The following is a 25,626-nucleotide window of genomic DNA, read 5'->3' as shown; positions in this document are numbered from 1 at the left end:
CAAGGCAAGGCTGTCCTTTTTCCCCCTTGCTGTTTGCCTTATACTTAGAACCCTACCTTCGCAAACTATGCACCGCAATAGACATCATTCCTGTAACAATTGGTGAGAACCGCTTTAAAGTATTTGCTTATGCAGATGATGTCGCTATTACTACCACAGACATTAGACGGGCACTCCCAAAAATAATTAGTCTAGCCGAAGAATTTGGCGCATTTTCTGGTTATAAATTAAATATAACCAAAACTCAATTGATTCACTCGGATTGAGGGCGTCCACACGAAATAGCTTTTGCTCCAGAAGCCCAATACCTGGGGATATCTATTTCCCCCAAGATTGATGACATTATACGCCTTAACATCGAGCCTTTTCTAACATCTTCTAATATGTTGTTAGAAAGGCTAAATAACCTACACCTTTCCTTGTTCGGCCGTGTGAATGTCATTAAAATGTTAATTTTTCCGAAGTTTTTATACTTATTTCGCACAATTCCTTTACTAATTTCATCACTTTACTTTACTAAAATTGATACAATGGTATCTAGGTTCCTCTGGGGCTACCATCGCTCAAGGCGTGCCTTAAAATGGTGTATTCTGCCAAGATTAAGAGGCGGCTGGAGAGTCCCTAATTTCCGGCTGTATTATTGGCTTATTTTTTTAAGACACATGGGCATATTACTTTTTAGGGATGTTACCATTGAGGAGTCAGTATATCCATCAGTCTATGAATTACTGTTAGCTGATAAAGTATCACAATGCTTGGTAAAAATCTTAGAACCCAGCTATTACAAAAAAAACAAATTTACAATTATTTTAGAGGCACTTACTGTTTGGCGGCAAATAAGGAGGAGAATGGTAGGTTTAAAAGAAGTTCACTACTATTCCCCTATTCTAAACAATCTTAGCTTGCCAGCAGTTTTCCATGATCAAATTATCACAAGATGGTATCAATCCGGCATCTACGTATTAGGCGATTTATATCAAGATTCTAAACTTATTTCTTTTGCAGATCTCCGAGTTAAATATAGTTTGTCTAAAATGATTTTTTTAAATACCTCCAGATCCGGAGTTTTTTAGAATCTAAAGGCCTTCTAGATCATAGCTGTATGAATAAAAATTCTATTTTAGAAATAAGTAAGAAAGTTAAAAAAATAGGTTTAGTTTATGCTACTGCAATAAATCAATTTGAAGATGATCTTTTATCAGTAGAGAGCAAATGGAAAAGGAAATTTGAACTTGAGAGCGTTGATATTGGAAGATCTATTGAATTATCAATTAAGATTCTTTTTAACGGCTCACTACAAAGCCAACATTACATGTCAATCTCCTATTAAAATAGCGAGATGGAAAACAGGTGCTGATGATAGCTGTAACCGATGTGACGAGACTGGGGCTGATTCTACCCACATGTTTTTTAAATGTAGGAAACTTTCACGATTCATTGCTGACATAGAAATGTTCATTAACCGCATCGCTGCTGCGGTGATTTTTGCGCTGTGCAGCCTTTTTTAAATTACCGCGATACATGACGAGCTCAGCTCGTCATCCGCACACGTCACCCGTGGCTGATGACGAGCTGAGCTCGTCATCAGCATCGAAGGGGTTAATAATTGTTTAGAACTTGATGTAAAGTTAACCCCTGAATTAGTAATTTTAGGTATACAAACGGATCACATCGGTATTAGATCGACAGCCGAAGAAGCTTTTTTGTTTATCTGTATGTCAATTTTTCGTTACTGTATAACTTCTAGATGGATTGATGTTGAACCTCCAATCTTTCATCACTGGCGTTCCAAACTGCTCTCTATTTACCGTTCAGAAATTGCAATGTATAAACTTAAAGGGATAAAAAGAAGGTCACTCACTGGGTTTAAAAATATGGGAGCCTATAATCAATTGGGTTTAAAGTGATTTAAGTACCTTACAATAATTGTTTGCATTTTAGAAGTATCATTTATTATCTGATATCTTTATTCATTTGTTTTGGTTTTGATATTCATTTTGCTCATTGTACAGCTGACTGTTGAAATAAATGCAAAATAAAATAAAGAAATAAAAAAATGAAGCCCATTGGTGGCAGCAACAATCCTAGTGGTAGGGAAAGGTCTCATGACCATAGACACCTGAACAAGATTGTCCTGCCCTATCAGATTGTGGATGACATCAAAAGTGGATAACTGCTTTGGAGAGAGCCTGCAAAGTATGGCAGGTACCCCAAAGTCAGTGGGCAGCAATCTTGTGGCTCTCCTTTGCAGATAAAGGAAGAGACAAGCTCCTCACTGTTAAAGAAGAGAATGCTGACAACTACACTGTCCTGAAGAGTGCTCTGATAGATGGGTTTGGCCTAACCACTGAGCAGTACAGGTTGCTATTAAGAGACACCCAGATGACACAGACTCAGGACTGGATAGACTTTGGAGATTGTGCTACTAAGGCTCTGGAATATTTAACAACAAGGGGTGGTGATGGACAGAGTTTCTGAATTAAGCAGAATACTCTCACCCAGTCAAGAGATCAGGGCTAGATCCAACACCGTTTTTTAGCTCACTGCACCATCCCAGCTCAGAACCTGGCTATATGCAAATTAGTCTGTTCCTGTCCCAGTGCATGATGGGAACAGGGCAAACCCAAATACAAAGCCAATTCTTACACTGGGAAGGAAACAAGCTTCCGGGGACTGGTTTCTGGCATTTCAGCCGTCGTCGGCCCGGCTTGCTTGAATCCTAATGGTGCAATGAGCCAGGGACTCACATCTGAGTATACCCTTCCACGCTTAGGGTGGACAAAATATTTAACAACAAGGGGTGGTGATGGACAGAGTTTCTGAACTAAGCAGAATACTCTCACCCAGTCAAGAGATCAGGGCTAGATCCAACACCGTTTTTTTAGCTCACTGCACCATCCCAGCTCAAAACCTGGCTATAAGCAAATTAGTCTGTTCCTGTCTCAGTGCATGATGGGAACAGGGCAAACCAAACTACCAAGCAAATTCTTACACTGGGAAGGAAACAAGCTTCCGGGGACCGGTTTCTGGCATTTCAGCCGTCGTCGGCCCAGCTTGCTTGAATCCTGATGGTGCAATGAGCCAGGGACTCACATCTGAGTATACCCTTCCACGCTTATGGTGGACAAAATATTTAACAACAAGGGGTGGTGATGGACAGAGTTTCTGAATTAAGCAGAATACTCTCACCCAGTCAAGAGATCAGGGCTAGATCCATCACCGTTTTTTAGCTCACTGCACCATCCCTGCTCAGAACCTGCCTATATGCAAATTAGTCTGTCCCTGTCCCAGTGCATGATGGGAACAGGGCAAACCAATCTACCAAGCCAATTCTTACACTGGGAAGGAAACAAGCTTCCGGGGACCGGTTTCTGGCATTTCAGCCGTCGTCGGCCCGGCTTGCTTGAATCCTGATGGTGCAATGAGCCAGGGACTCACATCTGAGTATACCCTTCCACGCTTATGGTGGACAAAATATTTAACAACAAGGGGTGGTGATGGACAGAGTTTCTGAATTAAGCAGAATACTCTCACCCAGTCAAGAGATCAGGGCTAGATCCAACACTGTTTTTTAGCTCACTGCACCATTCCAGCTCAGAACCTGGCTATATGCAAATTAGTCTGTTCCTGTCCCAGTGCATGATGGGAACAGGGCAAACCAAACTACCAAGCCAATTCTTACACTGGGAAGGAAACAAGCTTCCGGGGACGGTTTCTGGCCTTTCAGCCGTCGTCGGCCCAGCTTGCTTGAATCCTGATGGTGCAATGAGCCAGGGACTCACATCTGAGTATACCCTTCCACGCTTATGGTGGACAAAATATTTAACAACAAGGGGTGGTGATGGACAGAGTTTCTGAATTAAGCAGAATACTCTCACCCAGTCAAGAGATCAGGGCTAGATCCAACACTGTTTTTTAGCTCACTGCACCATCCCAGCTCAGAACCTGGCTATATGCAAATTAGTCTGTTCCTGTCCCAGTGCATGATGGGAACAGGGCAAACCAAACTACCAAGCCAATTCTTACACTAGGAAGGAAACAAGCTTCCGGGGACCGGTTTCTGGCATTTCAGCCGTCGTCGGCCCGGCTTGCTTGAATCCTGATGGTGCAATGAGCCAGGGACTCACATCTGAGTATACCCTTCCACGCTTATGGCTCTGGAAGGCTGGTTACTGGGCAGTAAAGTAAGTGACTATACAGGACTGTATCATTTGATTATGAGAGAATAGATTCTTAATAGTTGTCAAAACCAGTTATTGCACCAGCACTTGGTTGACTCTCATTTGACCTCTCCCCAAGAATTGGGAAAGAAGGCTGACAAATGGGTCAGAACCAGGGTGAAGCACAAGGTACAGAACAAAGGTGGTGACCAGAAGAAGCAAGACCAAAAGGGTGGGGAGAAAGCAAACAACCAGAAGTCTTCTCAAGGTCCCCAAAAAGCTTCTAATGGTGGGGGTGCCCAACAATCCAAAAAAGAAGAAGGTCCTAGAAAACCATGGTGCAAAGTTTGTAAAGTAAATTCTCACTGAACCAGTGATTGCACCAAGAAGGAGACAGCTCCAACCACCATTGCTCCTTAGGCAACTGTTCCCTCTACTTCAGCCCCAAGTGGTGGTTCTCAACAGAAGGGTGTAGTAGGGTTAACCCTGGGAACTGAGATGGCCTCTGGCCTAGTAAAAATACCAACTCAAGCTGTTATGATCTGTGATGGGGACAGAGCAATGTCCTCTACTGTGGGCAAGTACAGACAAACTCCTTTAATCAATGCTAACGTGGCTCAGGCGTACAGGGACACGTGTTCTAGTGTCACAATTGTGTCACCCAGCTTTGTGAACCCTGGACAGATCATACTAGGTGAAAATTACCTAGTGACCAATGCTAGCAATTTTACTACCACACATGATATGGCAGTTGTTAATTTCTCCTGGGGAAGGGTAACTGGCCTTAAGAAGGTTGTATTTTGCTCAGACCTTCCTGTAGAGTGTTTGCTTGGCAATGACCTGGAGACTTCAGCCTGGTCTCAAGTGGGGTATAGGACACATGCAGAAATGTTAAGCATCTCCGCACATGTGCTAGCTGTGACCAGGTCACAGCTCACAAATTGCAACACTGAACAGGCCCTGGATTCAGGAATAATGGACCAGTTGCCTACCAGGAAAAGGAGCAGTAGGGTTAAGGCTGTGCCTTCCCCCCTGCCTCAGGGTGAGGCTCAGCCTTCTGAGGAAGGTGATTGTGAGCCTGAAGAAGGAACTGTCCTAGAAGAGCTTCAGCCTGATCAGGTTGAGTTTCTTGGCACAGGAGGGCCTTCCAGGGCAGATCTGAGGCAGGCGCAGTTGGAATTCCCTTTTCTTGAACCCCTCAGACAACAAGCTGCTGCTGAGGCTGCTGGGAATGCTAATGAAACCCATAAGGTTTACTGGGATGAAGAGCTCCTGTATTCAGAGGCTAGAGACGCCAAGCCTGGTGCTTCTAGGAGGTTGGTCATACATTTGGAATTCAGGGGCTTCCTTTCGACACTAGCCCATGATATTTCTCTTGCCGGACATCTTGGCCAGAACAAGTCTTGGGACAGGCTTGTCCCTCACTTTCACTGGTCCCACATGTCAGACGACACCAAGGAGTTTTGTCGCTCCTGTGTCAAAAGCCAAGCCAGTGGCAAATCAGGTGGCACTACAAAGGCCCCCCATTATACCACTACCTGTAGTGGGGGTGCCCTTTGAAAGATTAGGGATGTACATTGTTAGACCATTGGATCCCCAAACAGCCTCTGGGCACAGGTTTATTCTGGTGGTTGTGGGTCATGCCACCAGATACCCATAAACTATTCCCCTTGGGAACACAACAGAACCTGTTGTGGCAAGAGCCCTTTTGTGAGTTTTCACAAGAGTGGGTTTCCCTAAGGAGGATGTCTCAGAAAGAAGTGCAAACTTCATGTCTGGTTACTTGACTGCATTGTGGAAGGAGTGTGGAATGAACTACAGGTTCACCATACCCAATCACACACAATGCAATGGTCTAGTTGAAAGGTTCAACAAGACCTTAAAGGGCATGATTAAGGGTCTCCCTGAAAAGCTCAGGCGGAGATGGGACACCTACTGCCCTGCCCTTTATTTGCCTAGAGAGAGGTCCAACAGAAGTGTCTTGGCTACAGCCCTTTTGAACTTTTGTTTGGGCATCCTGTAAGAGGACCCTTTTGTCTGGTGAAGGAAGGATGGGAGTTATCTCTCAAACTTCCCAAACAAGATATTGTGGACTATGTACTCTGCTCCCGGATGGCTGAGTACATGAAAAGGGCATCTAAAAACGTTGAGGCTAGCCAGGAACTTCAACAGTCCTGGCATGACCAAAAGGCTGTATTGACTGTTTACCAGCCAGGTCAGAAGGTGTGGGTGTTGGAGCCCGTGGCCCCAGCAGCTCTCCATGACAAATGGTCTGGACCCAACACTATTGTTGAGCAGAAGGGAGAGGTAACCCATTTGGTTGATCTTGGAACTCCCAGGAGCCCCCACAGGGTGCGTCATGTCAACAGACTGAAACCATATGTTTGAAAGGGCTGACATGGGCTTGCTCATAGCTACTGATGAAGGACAGGAGGAAGAGAGTGACCCTCTCCCAGACCTGCTCTCTCAGAACCCTGATGATGGATCAGTTGATGGTGTAGACTTGGCAGGCAGCCTCACTGACCAGCAGCAGAAGGACTGTAGACAAGTTCTGCAGGCCTACAGACATATGTTATCACTGATTCCAAGTCAGACCACCTGGTCCACTCATGAAGTGGACACGGGGGACAGTCTACCTGTCAAAAGTAAGATTTACAGGCAACCTGATCATGTCAGGGACTGTATCAGGATGGAGGTCCAAAAGATGTTGGAGTTGGGAGTCATTGAGCCCTCAGAGAGGCCTTGGGTCAGTCCTGTAGTCCTGGTGCCTAAACCTCACACCCAATATGGTCAGAGAGAGATGAGGTTTTGTGTGGATTACAGAGGCCTCAATGCTGTCACTAGGACAGCTGCCCACCCAAATACCAAGGGCAGATGAACTCATAAACAGATTGGCTTCTGCCAAGTTTTTGAGTACAGTTGACTTGACAGCTGGCTAATGGCAAATCAGACTAGCTGAGGTTGCAAAAGCCAACACAGCATTTTCAAACACAGGAGGACATTATCAATTTGTGGTAATGCCCTTTAGTCTGAAAAATGCACCTGACACTCTCCAAAGGTTGGTGAACCAAGTCCTTTCAGGTCTGGATGACTGCTGTGCAGCTTATCTTGATGATAGTGCTGCCTTTAGCTCCACTTGGGAAGATCACCTGATCCACCAGAAGAATCTTTTTGGAGGCCCTGCAAAAGGCAGGCTTAACAATCAAAGCTACCAAGTGTCAGATAGGGCAGAGTAAGGTTCTGTACCTGGGCCACCTTGTTAGGTGGAGGTCAGTTTCAAACATTGGAGAGCAAGATCCAGACCATAAAGGACTGAACTGCTCCCACCACCCAGACACATGTCAGAGCTTTCTTGGGCCTGACTGGGTACTACAGGAAATTTTTCAAGGGGTATGGTTCCATTGTGAACACCTTTATGACTTAACTTCCAAGAAAATTCCAAAGAAAGTTCAGTGGACAGTAAGCTGTCAAAAGGCATTTGATGACCTGAAGCAGGCCATGTGCACTGCACCTATTCTGCAAAGTCCAGACTACTCCAAGGAATGCATTGTTCAAACAGATGCTTCTGAGTTGGGGGTAGGGGCTGTTCTTTCATAACTGAATAAAGATGGTCAAGACCAGCCAGTAGCTTTTATTAGCAGAAGGCTGACCCCTAGAGAGAAACGTTGGTCAGCTATTGAGAGGGAGACCTTTGCTGTGGTTTGGGCCCTGAAGAAGCTGAGGCCATACTTGTTTGGTACTCACTTCAAGAATCATACATACCTTAAGCCCCTCTTGTGGCTAAATCAGATGAAGGGTGAAAATCCCACACTGCTTAGGTGATCCATTTCCCTGCATGAGATGGACTTTACCGTGGAACATAGACCTGGGACTGACCATGCCAATGCATATGGACTCTCCAGATATTTCCACTTAGAACATGAAGACTCAATTGGTCAAGGTTGTGAGAAGTTGGCCTGATATATGATGTTCACTAGTTCTAGTGACCACCTTATATCAGTCCAAACAACCCTTATGATGATTGCTTGTAAGTCAACCTTTTAGACCAGCTTTCCTAGGGGTAGCGTGGACAAAGCAGTCTTAGGCTAAACTCTGAAAGGCATGTGAAGCCAGCTGTTTTACCATATACACTCTCCTTGAATACCAAATGAAAGGACACCACACAGATATATATTGAAAAAATATATATATTTATTTACTACAAGTATCCCCTATACTCTTTATGAGCACATAAGCAAATGCGTTAAAACAAAACACTGTTTAAATATACAAAAGTTGCACAATATGGATAGGCCCCGATGGCCACTCAAACCATATACTAAAATAGAGGTATAAGAACCACGTATCTAAAAGGGAGCAGGCCTAGGGCCTTGAGAATCGCTGGGACTGCAAGGAGCTAACAGAAGTTATTGACCAGGAGGCCCACGGAGTGCGTGTGCAGTGTTAGAAGTTACACGCGGGCGCCTATAGACTTTTAATGGGTGCATAAAAGTTACAAAGTTACTGCAAAGGGAGTCTTCCGGATGGACCAGAACCTAAAAACTTGAAGTCTAAGTGCCAGTGTTACCTCACCCACAGGAAGCGGGTGCATAGGTGTGAAAGTGCATTGGGTTTCGTCGTGCAGTTCAATGGAGCCTGAAGATGATGATGCTGCAGGCGGCCAGTCAAGAAGAGTTCTGGTGGATTCAAGAATGGATCTGAAAAAGTGAAGACCCGAAAGCAGAGGGGACAATGTTCAAAGTCACTAGCCAGTGACTACCGTGGAACCAGGAGGGAACCAGGTGATGCCGGGTGCCAACAGGTGAAGAAGTGAAAATTGTCTCTGCAGCCACGTGGACACGAAGAGGTCAGCGACGTCCAGGAGTCGATCATGAGCTGTCCCACAAAGGCTCTAGCTGATGGTGGTGTCGGCTTCTTGATCAGAGCGAACAGGCCTTGGCTAATGCAAGCCACGCAGGAAACAATGCAAGCTTCTTACTCTGATCAGCAAGGTCAGAGGGGCTCCTCCTTTTCACAGGAGCATGGGCCATTGTGGAGCAACCAGACCAGCAGTGTAGATTTTGGATTTTGTCGCCAAGATGGCCACTAGCCAACGGACCAGTGACCGGGATGACACGTCAAGTGGCAAAATGCACAAGGGCCCCACGCAGATCTTGGAGATGCTGGAGGGTTGCTTCTTGGTACAGATGCTGATCGGTGGTGGGTCTTCTCAAACCCCAAAGCAGAGCATTGAGGATACCTCAGGTGCTGCGCAGTCAGCTTCTTGTGGATCTTCCAAGATGGCCGGCCCGACGTCTCTCAGTGCCTCCACATGTCTCTTCTTTTCAGGGACTGTGGATCAGACTCTGAGATGTCTTGGGATCCAGGTCTTGTCCGGCTTTGTGCTCGGGCTCCGGCGGAAGACGGCGGCAAAGCAGACGTCGAGTTGCTGGATGGTGCCTGTGTTCACATGGTGGTCACTCCTTGGCAACAAGGGAGATTCTCTTCAGTCTTCTGAGCAGCAGAATGCCGAAGTCCAGTTTTCTTCTTAGTTGCAAGTCGAGTTCAGGATGATCTGAAGTCTTAAGACACAGCTCCTACTCTTAAACCAAATCTAGGGGCCGGATCACCTGCTAGGTCCCTCCTCTGGGTGGGACCAGGAAGGGGGGTGGTTACACCCCCTTTCCTTTGTCCAGTTTCGTGCCAGGACTGGGGCAGGAAAGCCCCAGCTCCAGTTTTAAGTGGCGTATGCACAGGGACACCTTTTGTGCCCCAGGCATTTCTCATTCTATTCAGCCTTCCCTAACCCACTACACAAAATCCTGTCTGGGGTGGTGCAAGCACCTCCCCTGACAGGAAACCCTTTGTCCAGGCCTCCCAAGCTGGAAGGACTCCCAGCAGCAGGAGGTCAGACTTGTGTCTGTGGTGGCAGCATCCATTTTGTGATGCTGTGGCTCATGTTTAACTTTACCCTGGTTTCAGGTTAGGTACATGTCGTCTCCCTTTAGAAGGGTGGAATGCTACCCCCGTCGCCAGAACTGGTGAGGGGGTAGTATTCCAAGTCGTATGACACCTTACTCGACATGTTTTGATAAAGCCAAACCAAAGATAGCATTTAACCGTGAGGTTCATAATGCACTTAAGAGTATATGGTATGGCAATAACATGAAACAGCTAAAGGACGTTGTTCCGAAAGCTGCAGACAGGCTCAGCTCATGCCAGAGCACCATCTCACATGAAACCAAGCACTCTGCCTCCAAGATTGTCGAGGCCTGCCACAGGAGTGACTTATAGGTTACCATGTGTCCATATATGTTCGATATAGATATACTATATCTAAGTAAGAGGCGGTTACATCAACTTACCCCAGCTGAGTGACCAGCCAGTTGTGTCAAATAGCTAGGCCGGGCCAGGGGTGGCACAATACATGCTGCAGCCCCTGGTAGGCCTTGGATACACCTATGCCCTGGGTACCTAAGGTACACTGTTACAGGGGCCTATACGGTGAACCAGTTCCAATTGGTAATGCACCTAGAGTGCATTGGCATTAATTTAGAGATAGAACAGCAGGCTGTGGGTCTGATTAGCTGGCCCACAGCCGCATTAAGTCAGAAACCAGTGAAGCAAAAAGCAAAAATTTTGGGTGACCATAGGATAGCAGACCTTACTCTCCTACACAACCCCCCCCAAACGCAGGGACCATAGACTAACCTTGACCAGTTGTGTCTTCATGTTCTAAGTGGAAGTACTTGGAGAGACCATCTGCATTACCATGGTCAGTCCCTGGGAGGTGCTCCACTGTAAAGTCCATCCCCTGTAGGGAAATGGACCACCTGAGTAGTTTGGGTTTTAATCCTTCATCTGATTAAGCCATAAGAGGGGCTTATGGTTGGTCTGAATCTTGAAGTGAGTGCCAAATAAGTATGGTCTCAACTTCTTCAGGGCCCACACCACAGCAAAGGCCTCCCTCTAAATAGCTGACCAATGTTTCTCTCTGGGGGTCAGCCTTCTGCTAATAAAAGCAATGGGCTGGTCTTGACCATCTACATTAAGTTGTGAAAGCACAGCTCCCACCCCCAACTCAGAAGCATCTGACTGGACAATAAACTCTTTGGAGTAGTCTGGACTCTTCAGGATAGGTGCAGAGCACATGGACTTCTTCAGGTCATGAAATGCCTTTTGACAGTTTACTGTCCACTGAACCTTTTTGGGCATCTTGTATTTGTATTTTGTATTTGTATTTGTATTGGTTATTTGTAGAGCGCAACTATCGCTCCGAAAGGAGCATCCTGGCACTAATAAGACAATGTGCATACAGTACAGAATTAAATAGTTGTCATTACGTAGTCGTCTGGAAGACTGAAGATCCAGGTTTTCAGGTGCTTCCTAAACTGGTTTTCCTGAGTCAGCAGTCTAAGGTATTTGGGCATTGCATTCCAGGCTTTGGATGACAGGAAGGTTAAGGTCTCACCCCCCTTGGTTTTATAGTTAAATTTGGCCAATTTAATTAGATTTTCTCCTGCAGATCGTAGTGTCCTGGAAGGGTTGTAATGGGGGAAGCGCCTAATGAGATACTTCGGGCCAGCGCCATTAAATGCTTTAAAGGCGACAATCAAGATTTTAAATAAAATCCTCTTATGTAGAGGTAGCCAGTGTAGAGTCTTTAAGGCAGCTGACGCAGAGGATTTCCTTGGCAGTTTAAGAACAAGTCTGGCAGCTGCGTGTTGCATGCTTTGAAGTTTTTTTAGTGTGATTTTTTTAACACCTGCCATCAAATCATTGCAATAATCCAAACGTGCAAGGATTAAGGCCACAGTGACAGCTTTTCGTGAGTCAATGGGCAGGAAGTCAAAAAATTTCCTTAAAGATTTAATAATACTGAAGTAACTTCCTGCCACATTCCTCACATGCTGGTCAAATGAAAGCTCGGTGTCAAATAGGACACCTAGATTTCTTGCTGATACCACGGTTTGTGGGGGAGCAGGAGAGTCTTCCGGCCACCATTTGCTGGGACAAAAATGCTGGGACTTTCCCATAGGAAGAATCTCTGTTTTATTTACATTGCATTTAAGATGGTTCTTATCCATCCAGAGAAACACATCCTCCAAACAGATCTTGAGGTTTTGTTCAGCATTGGTGGAGCTCTTCTCAAGCGGTGCAATGAGTTGAGTATCATCGGCATACGATGTCACAAGTATGCCGTATGACTCAATGAGGGAGATGAGAGGAACCATGTAAATATTGAATAGGAGTGGGCTCAGGATGGAGCCCTGAGGAACTCCGGACAATACCTTTTTTTCCTTAGAAAGGAAAGGACCCAATGCAATTGTTTGTGATCTCTCCGTCAAAAATGAGATGATCCACGTCAATACTACCCCCGAGATTCCAATATCTCTAAGTCTCCCTATCAATATTGGATGGGAGATGGTGTCGAACGCCGCTGTGAGGTCTAATAAAATCAGAACAGCGTTCTTTTCTTGGTCCAGCAAGATTTTTATGGAGTCAGTGAGTTCAATCAGAGCTGTTTCTGTGGAATGGTGAGACCGGAAGCCCGATTGTTGGGGATGAAGAATATTGTTGGTTTCTACATATCTTTTTAGTTCCTTGTATACCATCTGTTCTGTAATCTTGCCCAGGACTGGGAGAAGTGAAATTGGGCGTAGATTGGCCAGCTCTGTAGGGGATTTATTGGGTTTTTTCATCAGGGGTTTTACGACTGCTTGTTTCCATTGGCCTGGGACTATACCTGCATTGAGAGAAGTATTTACAATCTCGTTTATAAAAGGATTGACCACTTCGATTACCTGATGAAAAATTTGTGGGGGGCATGAGTCAGAAGGGGCACCTGATCTACAAGCAAGAATTACTTCCCTGGTTTGGGGTAATGACACTGGTGTAAAGATACTAAGACTACTGGTCGCATTTTCTCCCTGGTAAGGGGGGACCGAGGGCTGATAGACTTGCGGGTCTCCCTATCAATATTGGATGGGAGATGGTGTCGAACGCCGCTGTGAGGTCTAATAAAATCAGAACAGCGTTCTTTTCTTGGTCCTGCAAGATTTTTATGGAGTCAGTGAGTTCAATCAGAGCTGTTTCTGTGGAATGGTGAGACCGGAAGCCCGATTGTTGGGGATGAAGAATATTGTTGGTTTCTACATATCTTTTTAGTTCTTTGTATACCATCTGTTCTGTAATCTTGCCCAGGACTGGGAGAAGTAAAATTGGGCGTAGATTGGCCAGCTCTGTAGGGGATGTATTGGGTTTTTTCATCAGGGGTTTTACGACTGCTTGTTTCCATTGGCCTGAGACTATACCTGTATTGAGAGAAGTATTTACAATCTCGTTTATGAAAGGATTGACCACTTCGATTACCTGATGAAAAATTTGTGGGGGGCACGAGTCAGAAGGGGCACCTGATTTACAAGCAAGAATTACTTCCCTGGTTTGGGGTAATGACACTGGTGTAAAGATACTAAGACTACTGGTCGCATTTTCTCCCTGGTAAGGGGGGACCGAGGGCTGATAGACTTGCGGGACTGGGAAATCCTTTTGTATAAGGTCAATCTTTTCCACAAAGAATTTGGTTGCAGAGTTCTAAGGAGGGTGGAATTTCAAGCTGTAGGGTGTTTGGATGTGTAAAGGTCTTTACAATGGAAAATAATGTTTTTTGTTTTTGTTTTGCTTCCTTAATGGCGTTAGTGTAGTACTCCTTCTTAGCGATTTTAATGGTACCTAGATATATTTTCCTCTGTTGGACGTAAAGGATTCTGTTGGTAGGATCATAGGTTTTACGCCAATTGCGTTCACCTTTCTTAAATAATAGGTGGAGTGATGCCAGTTCTGGTGTAAACCAGGGGGCATTCCTCTTTCCTCTTTTTTCCATTCTGCGGGGATGTTTAGGTGAAACGCGTTTTTTAATCTCTTGCTGCATCCAGCTGTGAAAGTGTATCGAATCTTGTTCAGCATTACTGGACAAGTTGGGAATCTGAGTTTGTATTATGGGTTGAAGCTTAAAACTGTCTTCGACCTTAGTCCAGTTAATATTATTTTCTGAATGTTTGTTCAATTTCAATGAGTTTTGGAGGCGTGATGTTCAGATGCTAAAGGGAATCAGACTATGATCTGTCCAAATTTGTGGGACGGGTGTGTGGGTTTTCAGAAGGGGAAAATTAGTACAAATCCCGTCCAGGGTATGACCTGCTTGATGTGTCGGTTTAATTACCTTTTTTTGTAAATTAAAAATCTCCAGGGTCTGATGAAAGTTAAGCGCCTGAGTGCCTAGTTTAGATTCCAATTGTAAATTGAAATCTCCCAGAAGTGTGAAATGAGGGTAACGGAGAAGGAGCTGACCTAGGGAATCACTGAGTGATTCTAAAAACTTAGTTGCACTGCCTGGGGGGCGGTAAATTAGCCCTCCTGAGAAGGAGGTGGTGTCATTTAGCTTGATGGAGAAACCAAGTCCCTCCATACCTTTCAAAGGTTCTAGATTGAAAGTGTGACATTTTATATGGTTTCTCAACACCAAAGCAACTCCTCCTCCTCTCCCCTTCATTCTATCCTGCCGTCTGGCAGGGCTATTGCTAAGTCTGAGTTACTACTGGATGTCAGATCATTAAGAGGAGTCACAATGGACCCATAGTTCTTAACAAACTTCCTGTAGTACCCAGCCATGCCTAAGAAAGCTCTGACCTGAGTCTGGGTAGTTGGAGGGGACCAGTCCTTGATGGTCTGGATCTTACTCTCCAGTGGTTGACCTTGGCCTCCACCTACAAGGTGGCCCAAGTACACAACCTTACTCTGCCCTATCTGGCACTTAGTGGCCTTGATAGTGAGGCCTGCCTTTTGCAGAGCCTCAAGCACTTCCTTCAGGTGGACCAGGTGATCCTCCCAGGTGGAGCTGAAGACAGCAATATCATCTAGATAAGCTGCACAAAAGTCATCCAACTCAGTAAGGACTTGATTCACCCACCTTTGGAAGGTGGCAGGTGCATTTTTCAAACCAAAGGGCATCACCACAAATTGGTAATGACCTCCTGGGGTAGAAAATGCAGTTTTGGCTTTGGATTCCTCAGCTAACCTGATTTGCCGCTGTCAGATCAAATGTGCTCAAATATTTGGCAGAAGCCAATCTGTCTATGAGCTCATCTGCTCTTGGAATAGGGTGTGCATCTGTCCTGGTGACAGCATTGAGTCCTCTGTAATCCACACAGAACCTCATTTCTCTCTTTCCATCTTTGGTGTGAGGTTAGGGGACCAGAACCACTGGGCTAGCCCAGGGGCTCTCTGAAGGCTCAATAACACCCAAGTCCAGCATCTTTTGCACCTCAGCCTTTATACAGTCCCTGACATGGTCAGGTTGCCTGTGAATCTTGTTTTTCACAGGAAGACTGTCACCAGTGTCCACACATGGATACACCAGTTAGTCTGACTGGGTGTCAATGAGAACATATGTCTGTATGACTGCAAAACTTGTCTACAGTCATTTGGCTGATGTTCAGTGAGGCTGCCATTTAAGGCCACACCATCAACTGAGCCATCTTCAGGGTTCTGAGTCAACAGGACTGGGAGAGGGTCACGCTCTTCCTCCTGCCCCTCATCTTGTAAACTTGTGAACTTGCAGATTTATAGAGCGCGAATTGTTGCCCGGAGCCGTCCAAGCGCTAGGATAACCTCTGTAGCCATGAGCAAGCCCATGTCTTCCCTGTCAACATATGCCTTCAGTCTGTTGACATGGAGCACCCTGTGGGGGCTCCTGGGAGTTCCTAGGTCCACCAAGTAGGTAACCTCTCCCTTCTTTTCAACAATTATATGGGGTCCAGACCATTTGTCTTGGAGTGCTGCTGGGGCCACTGGCTCCAACACCCATACCTTCTGTCCTGGCTGGTACTCAGTCAAGACAGCCTTTTGGTCGTGCCAGGCTTTTAGAAGTTCCTGGCTTGCCTCAAGGTTTTTGGATGCATTCTCCATATACTCAGCCATCCTGGAGCGGAGACCAAGTACATAGTCCACTATGTCTTGTTTAGGCTTTTTGAGAGGTAACTTCCATCCTTCCTTCATCAAACATAGGGGTCCTATTACAGGGTGCACAAACAACAATTAAAAGGGGCTGAAGCCAACCCCCTTTTGTGGGACCTCTCTGTAAGCAAACAGAAGGCAGGGTAGAAGGATGTCCCATCTCTGTCTGAGCTTTTCAGATAATCCTTTGATCATACCCTTTAGGGTCTTGTAAAATCTCTCAACAAGCCCATTTCCTTGTGGATAATAAGGGGTGGTGAACTTGTAGTTGACACCACATTCCTTCCACATAGCTGTTAAGTATCCTGACATGAAGTTTACACCTCTATCAGATACTACCTCCTTAGGAAACCCCACTCTGGAGAAAACTCCAAGTAAGGCCCTGGCCACCACATGAGCTCTGGTGGTCCTAAGGGGAATCACCTCTGGGTACCTGGTGGCATGGTCCACTAACACCAGTATAAATCTGTGCTCAGATGCTGTAGGGGGATCCATGGGACCTACAATATCAATCCCCACTCTTCCAAAGGGAACCTCCACTACAGGAAGTGATATAAGGCGGGTGTTGTACCTTGGGTCTTCTCCTTGTTAGCTGCTCAGCCAGTATGAATGTGATGTCTGCGTGGAATGTTGAATGCTGCATGACAGAGTGAGTGGAATGTTAGTGTGCCTGGTGTGTGTGGGGAATGACAGTTGAAGAGAGTGGGCTGAACAGTAACCATCCTGCTCCTGGTGGGGTTTTCTCCTGTATATCCTATTACCATCTTACTTGAATAAAGGAGCTTCAAGAAACGACATGACTATCCATCTTTTATTTACAACAGGGGGCCTTTGTTGTGCCACCTGATTTGCCACTGGCTTGGCAGGTGACACAGGAGGGACAAAACTCCTTGGTATCTTCAGACATGTGAGGCCAGTGAAAGTGATGGACAAGCCTGTCCCAAGTCTTGTTCTGCGCTAGGTGTCCTGCTAAAGGAATATCATGGGCCAAGGTAAGAAGGAAGCCCCTAAATTGCAGAAGTATAACCAACCTCCTGGTTGTGCCAGGCTTGGGGTCTCTAGCCTCTGAATAAAGGAGCCCATCATCCCAATACACTCTATGGGTACCTTGAGCATTCCCAGCAGCCTCAGCAGCAGCCTGCTGTCTGAGGGGTTCAAGAGAAGGGCAGGTCAATTGAGCCTGCCCCAAGTCTGCCCTAGAAGGTCCCCCTGTACCCAGAAACTCAACCTGATCAGGTTCAAGTTCTTCAGGGACCGTTCCTTCAGGGGTCTCAAAATCATCTCCCTGGGAAGGCTGATCCTCACTTGTAGGCAGTTGGGAAGGCACAGCCTTTACCCTCCTGTTCTTCTTCCTGGAAGGTGCTTGGTCCATTGTTCCAGGATCCAAGACCTGAGGTTCAGAGAGGCACTTTTTGGCCTGTGACCTGGTCACAGCAAGGACATGTGATGAAATTCCTAACATCTCTGCATGAGTCCTGTACTCCACTTCTGACCATAAAGAGCTCTCAAGGTCATTGCCCAACAAACATTCAACTGGGAGGGCTGCACTAACCACAACTCTTTTTAGGCCAGTTACCCCTCCCCAGGAGAAATTAACAATTGCCACACTATGTGTAGTGGTGATATTGCTGGCATTGGTCACCAGGTAATTGTCACCTGGTATGTACTGTCCAGGGTCCACAAAGTTAGGTGTCACCATAGTGACACTGGCACATGTGTACCTGTATGCTTGAGCCACGTTTTCATTTATTAAAGGTGTCTGTCTGTACTTGCCCAGATTACTGGGGCTTACAGCGGTGGACAAATCCATGTCCCCCTCACAAATCAGAACAGCCTGTGTAGGGGTTCTGACTAGGCCAGACTCTCCCTTAGTTCTCAAGGTGATACCCACTACCCCCTTGGTTTGTGGACCAACACTGCCAACTGTTCTAGTGGGTGCAGATGTCTTAGGGGCTGCAGTGTTGGGGGTTCCACCCTTTTTACACTCACTTGTCCAGTGAGAGGTGTTTTTACAAGTGTTACACCAGGGTTTCTTCTGACCTTCTTTCTTCTTCTTCTTGGAAGTTTGGGACCCACCCTCATTAACAGTTTGGGGCCCTGTTGAAGACTTCTGGTCTTTAGCTTTCTGCTCCCCACCCTTCTGGTCTGCCTTCTTTTGATCACCACCCTGGTTCTGGTTCTTTTGCTTGACCCTGGTTCTAACCCATTTGTCTGCCTTCTTTCCCAATTCTTGGGGAGAGGTCAGATCTGAGTCAATCAGGTGTTGATGCAACTGCTGGTTCTGACAATTATTTAAGATTTGTTCTCTCATAAGTAAATTGTACAATCCTGTATAGTCTGTAACCTTACTTCCCAGCAACCAGCCCTCCAGAGCCTTAGTGGCACATTCAACAAATTCAGACCAGTCCTGAGTCTGTGTCTTCTGGGTCTCTCTGAACATCAACCTGTACTGTTCAGTTGTTAAGCTTAACCCATCAATCAGAGCACTCTTCAGGACCAGGTAGTTTCTAGCATCATCACTAACTGTGAGGAGCTTGTCTCGGCCTCTACCTTCAAAGGAGAGCCACAATATTGCTGCCCACTGCTCCTGAGGGATCTGCTGTACTCTGCAGGCTCTCTCAAGTGCAGTTATCCATTTGTGGATGTCATCACCAGTTCTGTAGGGGGGTACAATCTTACTCAGGTGTCTATTGTCATAGGACCTGTCTTTATCCTTAGGGATAATGCTGCCACCAGTGGATCCTAATCCACTCTCTCTAGGCTGTCTTGCTCTAGCAAGTTTCTCTTGGGCCAGGGCAACTTCTAATTCTTGCTTCTGGATCCTAAGCTCAGCCTCTCTCATTTTGGCCTCATGTTCCCTCTTCTGAGGGTTTGTCATCCTCCTTCTGGAGTGACCATGAGAACCTCTAGAAGCATGGGAGGTGTCAGAGTCACTTGAGTGATTGCTCCTCCTAGACTCCTGGTTAAGTCCACCTGGGGGTCTGAGTGGGTTGGACCCAGTATCAATCCCAAATAGGCTTAAGTCAGTCTGGCTAGGCCTCCTGACTGGCACCTGACTACTTCTACCATCACCAGACTCACTGTCCTCATCTTCTTCCTCCTCCTAATCCTCATCCTCATTCTCAGGCTGATGGTCATTCTGAACTTCATCAGGATACTGGACATTAGGGACTGGGACATCAGTGTTATCATCTTTAGTGGGAGAGCCCCCTTCTCCATTCCCTTTGGGGTCTGGTTTAGATGTTTTTAGAGCTTCAGACTGGTCTAAAAGCTCTCTGAGGTGGGCTGTGCTAGGGTTCTGACCCGGCTTGAGACCTCTTAAGGTACACAGCTGCCTCAACTCATTAAAGTTTAACATAGCAAATTTGGATGGTGCCTTTGGAGGGTCACTCTCAACAGGGACAGGTCCAGTGGACCCCTCTGCTCCAGACATTGCTCTAGTGTGGGTGGATGTGTTGCAATCTACCTACACTGGTGTTTACCTACTAAACCTTCTCTAGTTAGTAGTAGTCAGGGTGTGCTAATCCCTTTGCTCTACAACAACTAAGTTCAGTAGAACTTAAGTATACTAGTCTTGTTTTATATGCACCTGAAGGTACCTGTATGATCTTTCAAATGATATTTTCAAAGATTGTAATGGTAAAACAACAGCAAGCTCAACTCGACATGTTTTGATAAAGCCAAACCAAAGATAGCAGTTAACCGCGAGGTTAATAATGCACTTAAGAGTATATGGTATGGCAATATCATGAAACAGCAAAAGGACGTTGTTCTGAAAGCTGCAGACAGGCTCAGATCATGCCAAAGCACCTTCCCACATATGTCCAAGCACTCTGCGTCCAGGATTGCTGAGGCCTACCATAAGAGTGACTTATAGGAACATATGTGTCCATTTTAAGTTAGATATAGGCATACTATATGTAAGTAAGAGGTGATTACACCATCTTACCCCAGCTGTGTCAAATATGGAGGCCAGGCCACGGGTGGCATAATACATGCTGCAGCCCCTGGTAGGCCTTGGATACACCTATGCCCTGGGTACCTAAGGTATACTGTTACAGAGGCCTATAAGGTGAACCAGTTCCAATTGATAATGCACCTAGAGTGCATTGGCAATAATTTAGAGAGAGAACAGCAGGCTGTGGGTCTGATTAGCAGGCCCACAGCCACATTAAGTCAGAAACCAGTGAAGCAAAAAGCAAAAATTTGGGGTGACCATCGGATAGCAGACCCTACTCTCCTACAAAGGTTAGTTTAATGTCCCTGCATTGGAGGGGGGGGTGTAGGAGAGTAGGGTCTGCTTCCTATGGTCACCCCTACTTTTTGCTGTGATTTTCTGTTTTTTTTTTTTACTTTAGACTGGCTGTGGCCCTGCTAATCAGGACCACAGACTAGCTTTTCTCTCTCTAAATTAATACCATGTACTTTAGGTACATACTAGATTGGGTCACATTTGTGAGCCCCTGTATAGTGTACCATAGGTACCCAGGGCATAGGTGCATCCAAGGCCTACCAGGGGCTGCAGCATGTATTGTGCCACCCCTGGCTGGCCCTCCAAACTGACACCACAGGCTGTTCACACAGCCTGGGTAATGTGGTTTAATCACCCATTACTTAGATATAGTATATCTATATCTACCTTATATATAGACACATAGTAACATATAAGTCACTCCTATGGCAGGCCTTATCTATCCTGGAGGCAGAGTGCTTGGTTTTATGTGGGAGGGTGCCCTAGCATGAGCTGAGCCCCTTTGCAGCTTTCGGAACCATCTCCTTATAGCTGTTCTATGATAAAGCCATACCATGTACTCTTAAGTGCATTATAATGCTCGCGGTTAATGCTAACTTTGGTTTGGCTTTATCAAAACATGTCGTGTAAGGTGTCAAACACTTGGAATACTACCGCCAGGCAGCAGGGGTAGCATTCCACCCTCCTAGAGGGAAAAGACATGTATGTTACTGCTTTACCCAGTTAAAGTTAAACAGAGCCCCAGCATCACAAAAGGAACGCTGCTGCCACAGACACAAGTCTGACCTCCTGCTGCTGGACGAAACTCTGCAAAAACCACAGGTGATGGACAGAATGCAGAGCAATGTCATACATTCACCCCAGTACAGAGATCTGGGCCTAAATCCATCGTTTTTTTGCACTCCACACCACCCCAGTTCAGACATGGCCATATGCAAATCAGTCTGACCTTGTGCCTCATGGGAGCAGTCCAGCCCGAACTGCCAAGCCATGCACAGGGTCAGACTGATTTGCATATGGCCATGTCTGAACTGGGGTGGTGTAGAGTGCAAAAAAACGATGGGGTGAATGTATGACATTGTTCTGCATTCTGTCCATCAACTTTGGTTTTTGCATTTGTCACACCGAGTGGGATGGGTGTGCTCAGATGTGAGTCCCATGCTCTCCACACCACTGGATTCAAGCAAGCCGGGCTGAAGACGGCTGGAATGCCAGAAACCGGTCCTCAGTAGCTTGTTTCTGGTCCAGGGAAGGCATGGCTTGGCAGTTCGGGCTGGACTGTTCCCATGAGGCACAGGGTCAGACTGATTTGCATATGGCCATGTCTGAACTGGGGTGGGGTGGAGTGCAAAAAAACGATGGATTTAGGCCCAGATCTCTGTACTGGAGTGAATGTATGACATTGTTCTGCATTTTGTTCATCAACTGTGGTTTTTGCATTTGTCACCCCGAGTGGGATGGGTATGCTCAGACGTGAGTCCCATGCTCTCCACACCACTGGATTCAAGCAAGCCGGGCTGAAGACGGCTGGAATGCCAGAAACCGGTCCTCGGTAGCTTGTTTCCGGTCAAGGGAAGGCATGGCTTAGCAGTTTGGGCTGGACTGTTCCCATGAGGCACAGGGTCAGACTAATTTGCATATGGCCATGTCTGAACTGGGGTGGTGTGGAGTGCAAAAAAACGATGGATTTAGGCCCAGATCTCTGTACTGGGTGAATGTATGACATTGTTCTGCATTCTGGCTATCAACTTTGGTTTTTGCTAGATGAAACTCTGGCAGGGGAGGCCTGGACAATATGTTTCCAGTCCAGACAGGCAGATGTGTATTGGGACAGGGAGGGCTGCATCAGCAGATGCTTTTTGAGACACTGCCTGGGGCACACAATAGTGCAAAGTGAAGAATGAATGTGGACTAGCCCATTTTTTTTTCAGAATAAGTTCTGATATTATAGGTCACTTGTGACTGCGGCCTTGTGGCTGGACCCAATAGGTCTTATTAATAAACCCCTCACACACCATCCTGGTTGGTGTCATGCTACATCATCGTGGTCCAACCAGGCAGCTGAGTGCCGCCTGGTTGTGCTTCAATGCCTGACTACATCGGAGCGGGTGTCGTGCAACAGTGTGATGTGGATGAAGGTGAATATTAAAATACCTTCTGGGAATCCTTACCTGATGTTTTATTCTTAGCGGCCCAGGGTTTTGGTTAAAATCATGTGATGCAACTACAAATAGAAAGATTATTGCTTTGAGTTGACTATGTGTTTCGGGTCTACATGTTTCAGTCCCTTAAAAAATTGGCGGGACTTTCGTCAGGACCATAAGAAAAGTGAAGTGAGTAGCAAAAGTGGTGCCACAGGTGATTATCTCCTACACACGCGCTAAGGTGTGTGGAAAAAGTGAAGGTTAAAAAACGGTGTCTATTTACCTACAGAGACTTGCTGCTTGTGAGAAAAATCTTCGCTATACCATTCTGTTCCAGTGATTCGGGGCGCGGGGGAGAAGCACTCCCGATATCAATTTGGTTTGTGAGTGTCCTCTGCGAGAAACCTAGTTCGGGTCCCTCGGCGTCCCGGCTGGTGGACGCCGATGGACCCGACCACTTCTCCTGGGATACCTTCTGTACTTTGCAGGCCCTCGCCAGTGCAGTAATCCATTTGTGGAAGTCATCCCTAGTCTGATAGGGAGGGACAATCTTGTTTAGATTTCTATGGTCATAAGACCTATCCCTACCACTAGGGATAGTGCTGCCACCAATGGGGCTCTAGCCCCATCATATTTCTCTCTCTTTCAAGAGCCAGGGTCTCTCCTTCTAGGGCAATTTCTTGCCTCCTTATCCGTAGTTTGGCTTCTCTAATCCTAGCTTCATGTTCCCTCTACTCAGTAGAAGTTTTTCTCATATGAGCAGAGGCAGAGGACCCTAGCGATGAACCAGAATGGTCAGATTCCACTGAAGGTGATCTTTCCCTTCAAGGCACACCACTAGGTCTACGTCTGGTGATGGAGGGAGGCGCATTCTGGCCCTCTTCATCTCCAGGTAGACTTGGATTCCCCAGATTGGGTCTACTGACATCAACCTTGTCTGCATCATCCTCATCGGAGTCCTGGTGGGGCAACCCACTAGGATCCTCTTTGGATGATGGTTGCACCCCATCCCATTACCGAGTCTATCAGGATCTTTTGCTTTTTCCAAGTCATCTAACACTCAGATATCTGTCAGGTGTTGGGTGGTGGGAGTTTTTCCTTGCTTTAATTTTCTGATTGCACATAAACCCCTTAATTCTTGGAAGGAGAATGTGTCATGCTTAGATGTCTGCCCTTGGCTGACATCTGGCAGAGACCCACTAGTTCCTGCCTTTAAAGCCATGACTAGTGAGGTGTGGTTTGTGCACATACCTACCTGTTTTGTTTCCTACTAAACCTCTCTAGTAGTTGTAGTCAGGGTGTGCTAAGCCCTTAACACCTGCAAATGCTATGTTCAGTAGAACTTACTGTATTCTAAGCTGATGTATATGTACCTACTGGTACCTTTAGTGATTTTTCAAATGATATTCTCAAGATTATCCGGTAAAACAATGCAAGCTGAAATCCCACCGCAGCCACCAATGTGAGAAGTTGACCTGGTATATGATGTCCACTATTCTAGTGGGCAACTTGCACTAGTCCAAATGACCCTTATTGATGGTAGGTTTAAAGTCAACCTTATAGAAAGCTATCCTAGTTTTAGCTATAGAGAGCAGCCTTCAGGCTAAGTCTTCAAAGGAATGTAAAGTAGTTTGTTCTACCAGATATCATCTCTTGAATGGCCAAATGAAAGCACACCACACAAGGTATTTTTCAAATATATATGTATTTATTCTAAACACAACTCTTCTAGTCTCTTTATGAGGCTAGAAGTAAAAGAACAATAAAAGAACTTTAAATAGCACACAGTAAATAGCACAGTATACCTTTTGCCCTATGATCCTCACAGACCATATGCGAAAATAGTGGTTTAAGAACCATAGGAGGGATAGAAGTGAGGCCTAGGGCCTGTAGAACTCTGGGGCAACTAGGAACCACCCAAGGTAGGGACACAGGAGACCCACGCGTGCAGTATCTAAACACAGCCACAAATCACCATTGACTTTCTATAGGACAAGTTACAATTTTAAAGATTAAGGACACTTAGAGGTGAACTGCGATGGAACACTTTTAGACTTAGTCACTTCGAGACTCAAGACCCAAGGGAGCACCAGAGTACTCCTGTTACCTCACCCAGGGAAGCTGGGTGCATTGGTGTCTTTTGGTGTCGGGCTTCGTAGACGATTCCAATGGAGAGCTGCGAAGAAGTGCTGCAGGCAACCAGAGTAAAAGTGTTCGGGTGGATCCAAGGGTGGATCGGAGATCTGAAGAACCTGAAAGCAGAGGGGACAGAGTATGGCTCACTAGCCAGTGACCAGGATGGCGACAGGAAGATGCCAGCCGAGATTGGGTGCCTAAAGGTGAAAGAGGTGAAGCTTGACTCTTCAGCCAAGAGGACCAGGAGGCGTCGACGACAACCAGGAGCTGGACTCGAGCTGTCCCACGAAGGATGTCAAGTGCTGCAGCATCGGAATCCGGACTGGACCCAACAAGTCTTGGCAACAGCAACCCACGCAAGATGACAAGATTGGCTTCCGTGCAGAACAGCAGGGTCTGAGGAACTCACTCTTTGGAGAGGAGTCAGAGCTTATCTGGTGCAACCAGGAAAGCTCAAAGAACAAAGGATTGTCCTTTGTGGGAACCCACTAGTCAATGGACTAGAGATCCCAAAGGAGCCTCGAGCGGAAATGCAAAGAGTGGGGCAACGGAACACTCGTGGAGTGTAGGCCTCTGAGCTTCAGGTTAAAAGGTGCTCGGGCAGGGGCTTCACATACCCCAATGCACAACTTTGGGAAACTTCGGGAAATAGGTGCAGTTGCAAAAATGCAGAATGTCCAGGAGTTCCGGTCCCACGTCTCTCGTATCAGCTACATGTCTCTGATCGGCTGGGGACTCGTGTCAGTTTCAGAGATGTCTGGAAGTCTGTGTCGTGTGTCACAGATTATTTGGGATGCGGCGGAAGCCTAAAAAATGCAGACTGGCAAAGATGCTTCTTGGTGCCTGTTTGAACAGGGAGGTCACTCCTTGAACTCAAGGGAGATGTCTTCCGTCTTCCAGTCAATTTGGAATGTCAAAGGTCCAAGATTTATGTTTCAGA

The sequence above is a fragment of the Lissotriton vulgaris genome, chromosome 3_1, assembly GCF_964263255.1.
Source record: "Lissotriton vulgaris chromosome 3_1, aLisVul1.2, whole genome shotgun sequence".
NCBI lineage: Eukaryota > Metazoa > Chordata > Amphibia > Caudata > Salamandridae > Lissotriton > Lissotriton vulgaris.
This window is presented reverse-complemented; position numbering follows the sequence as displayed.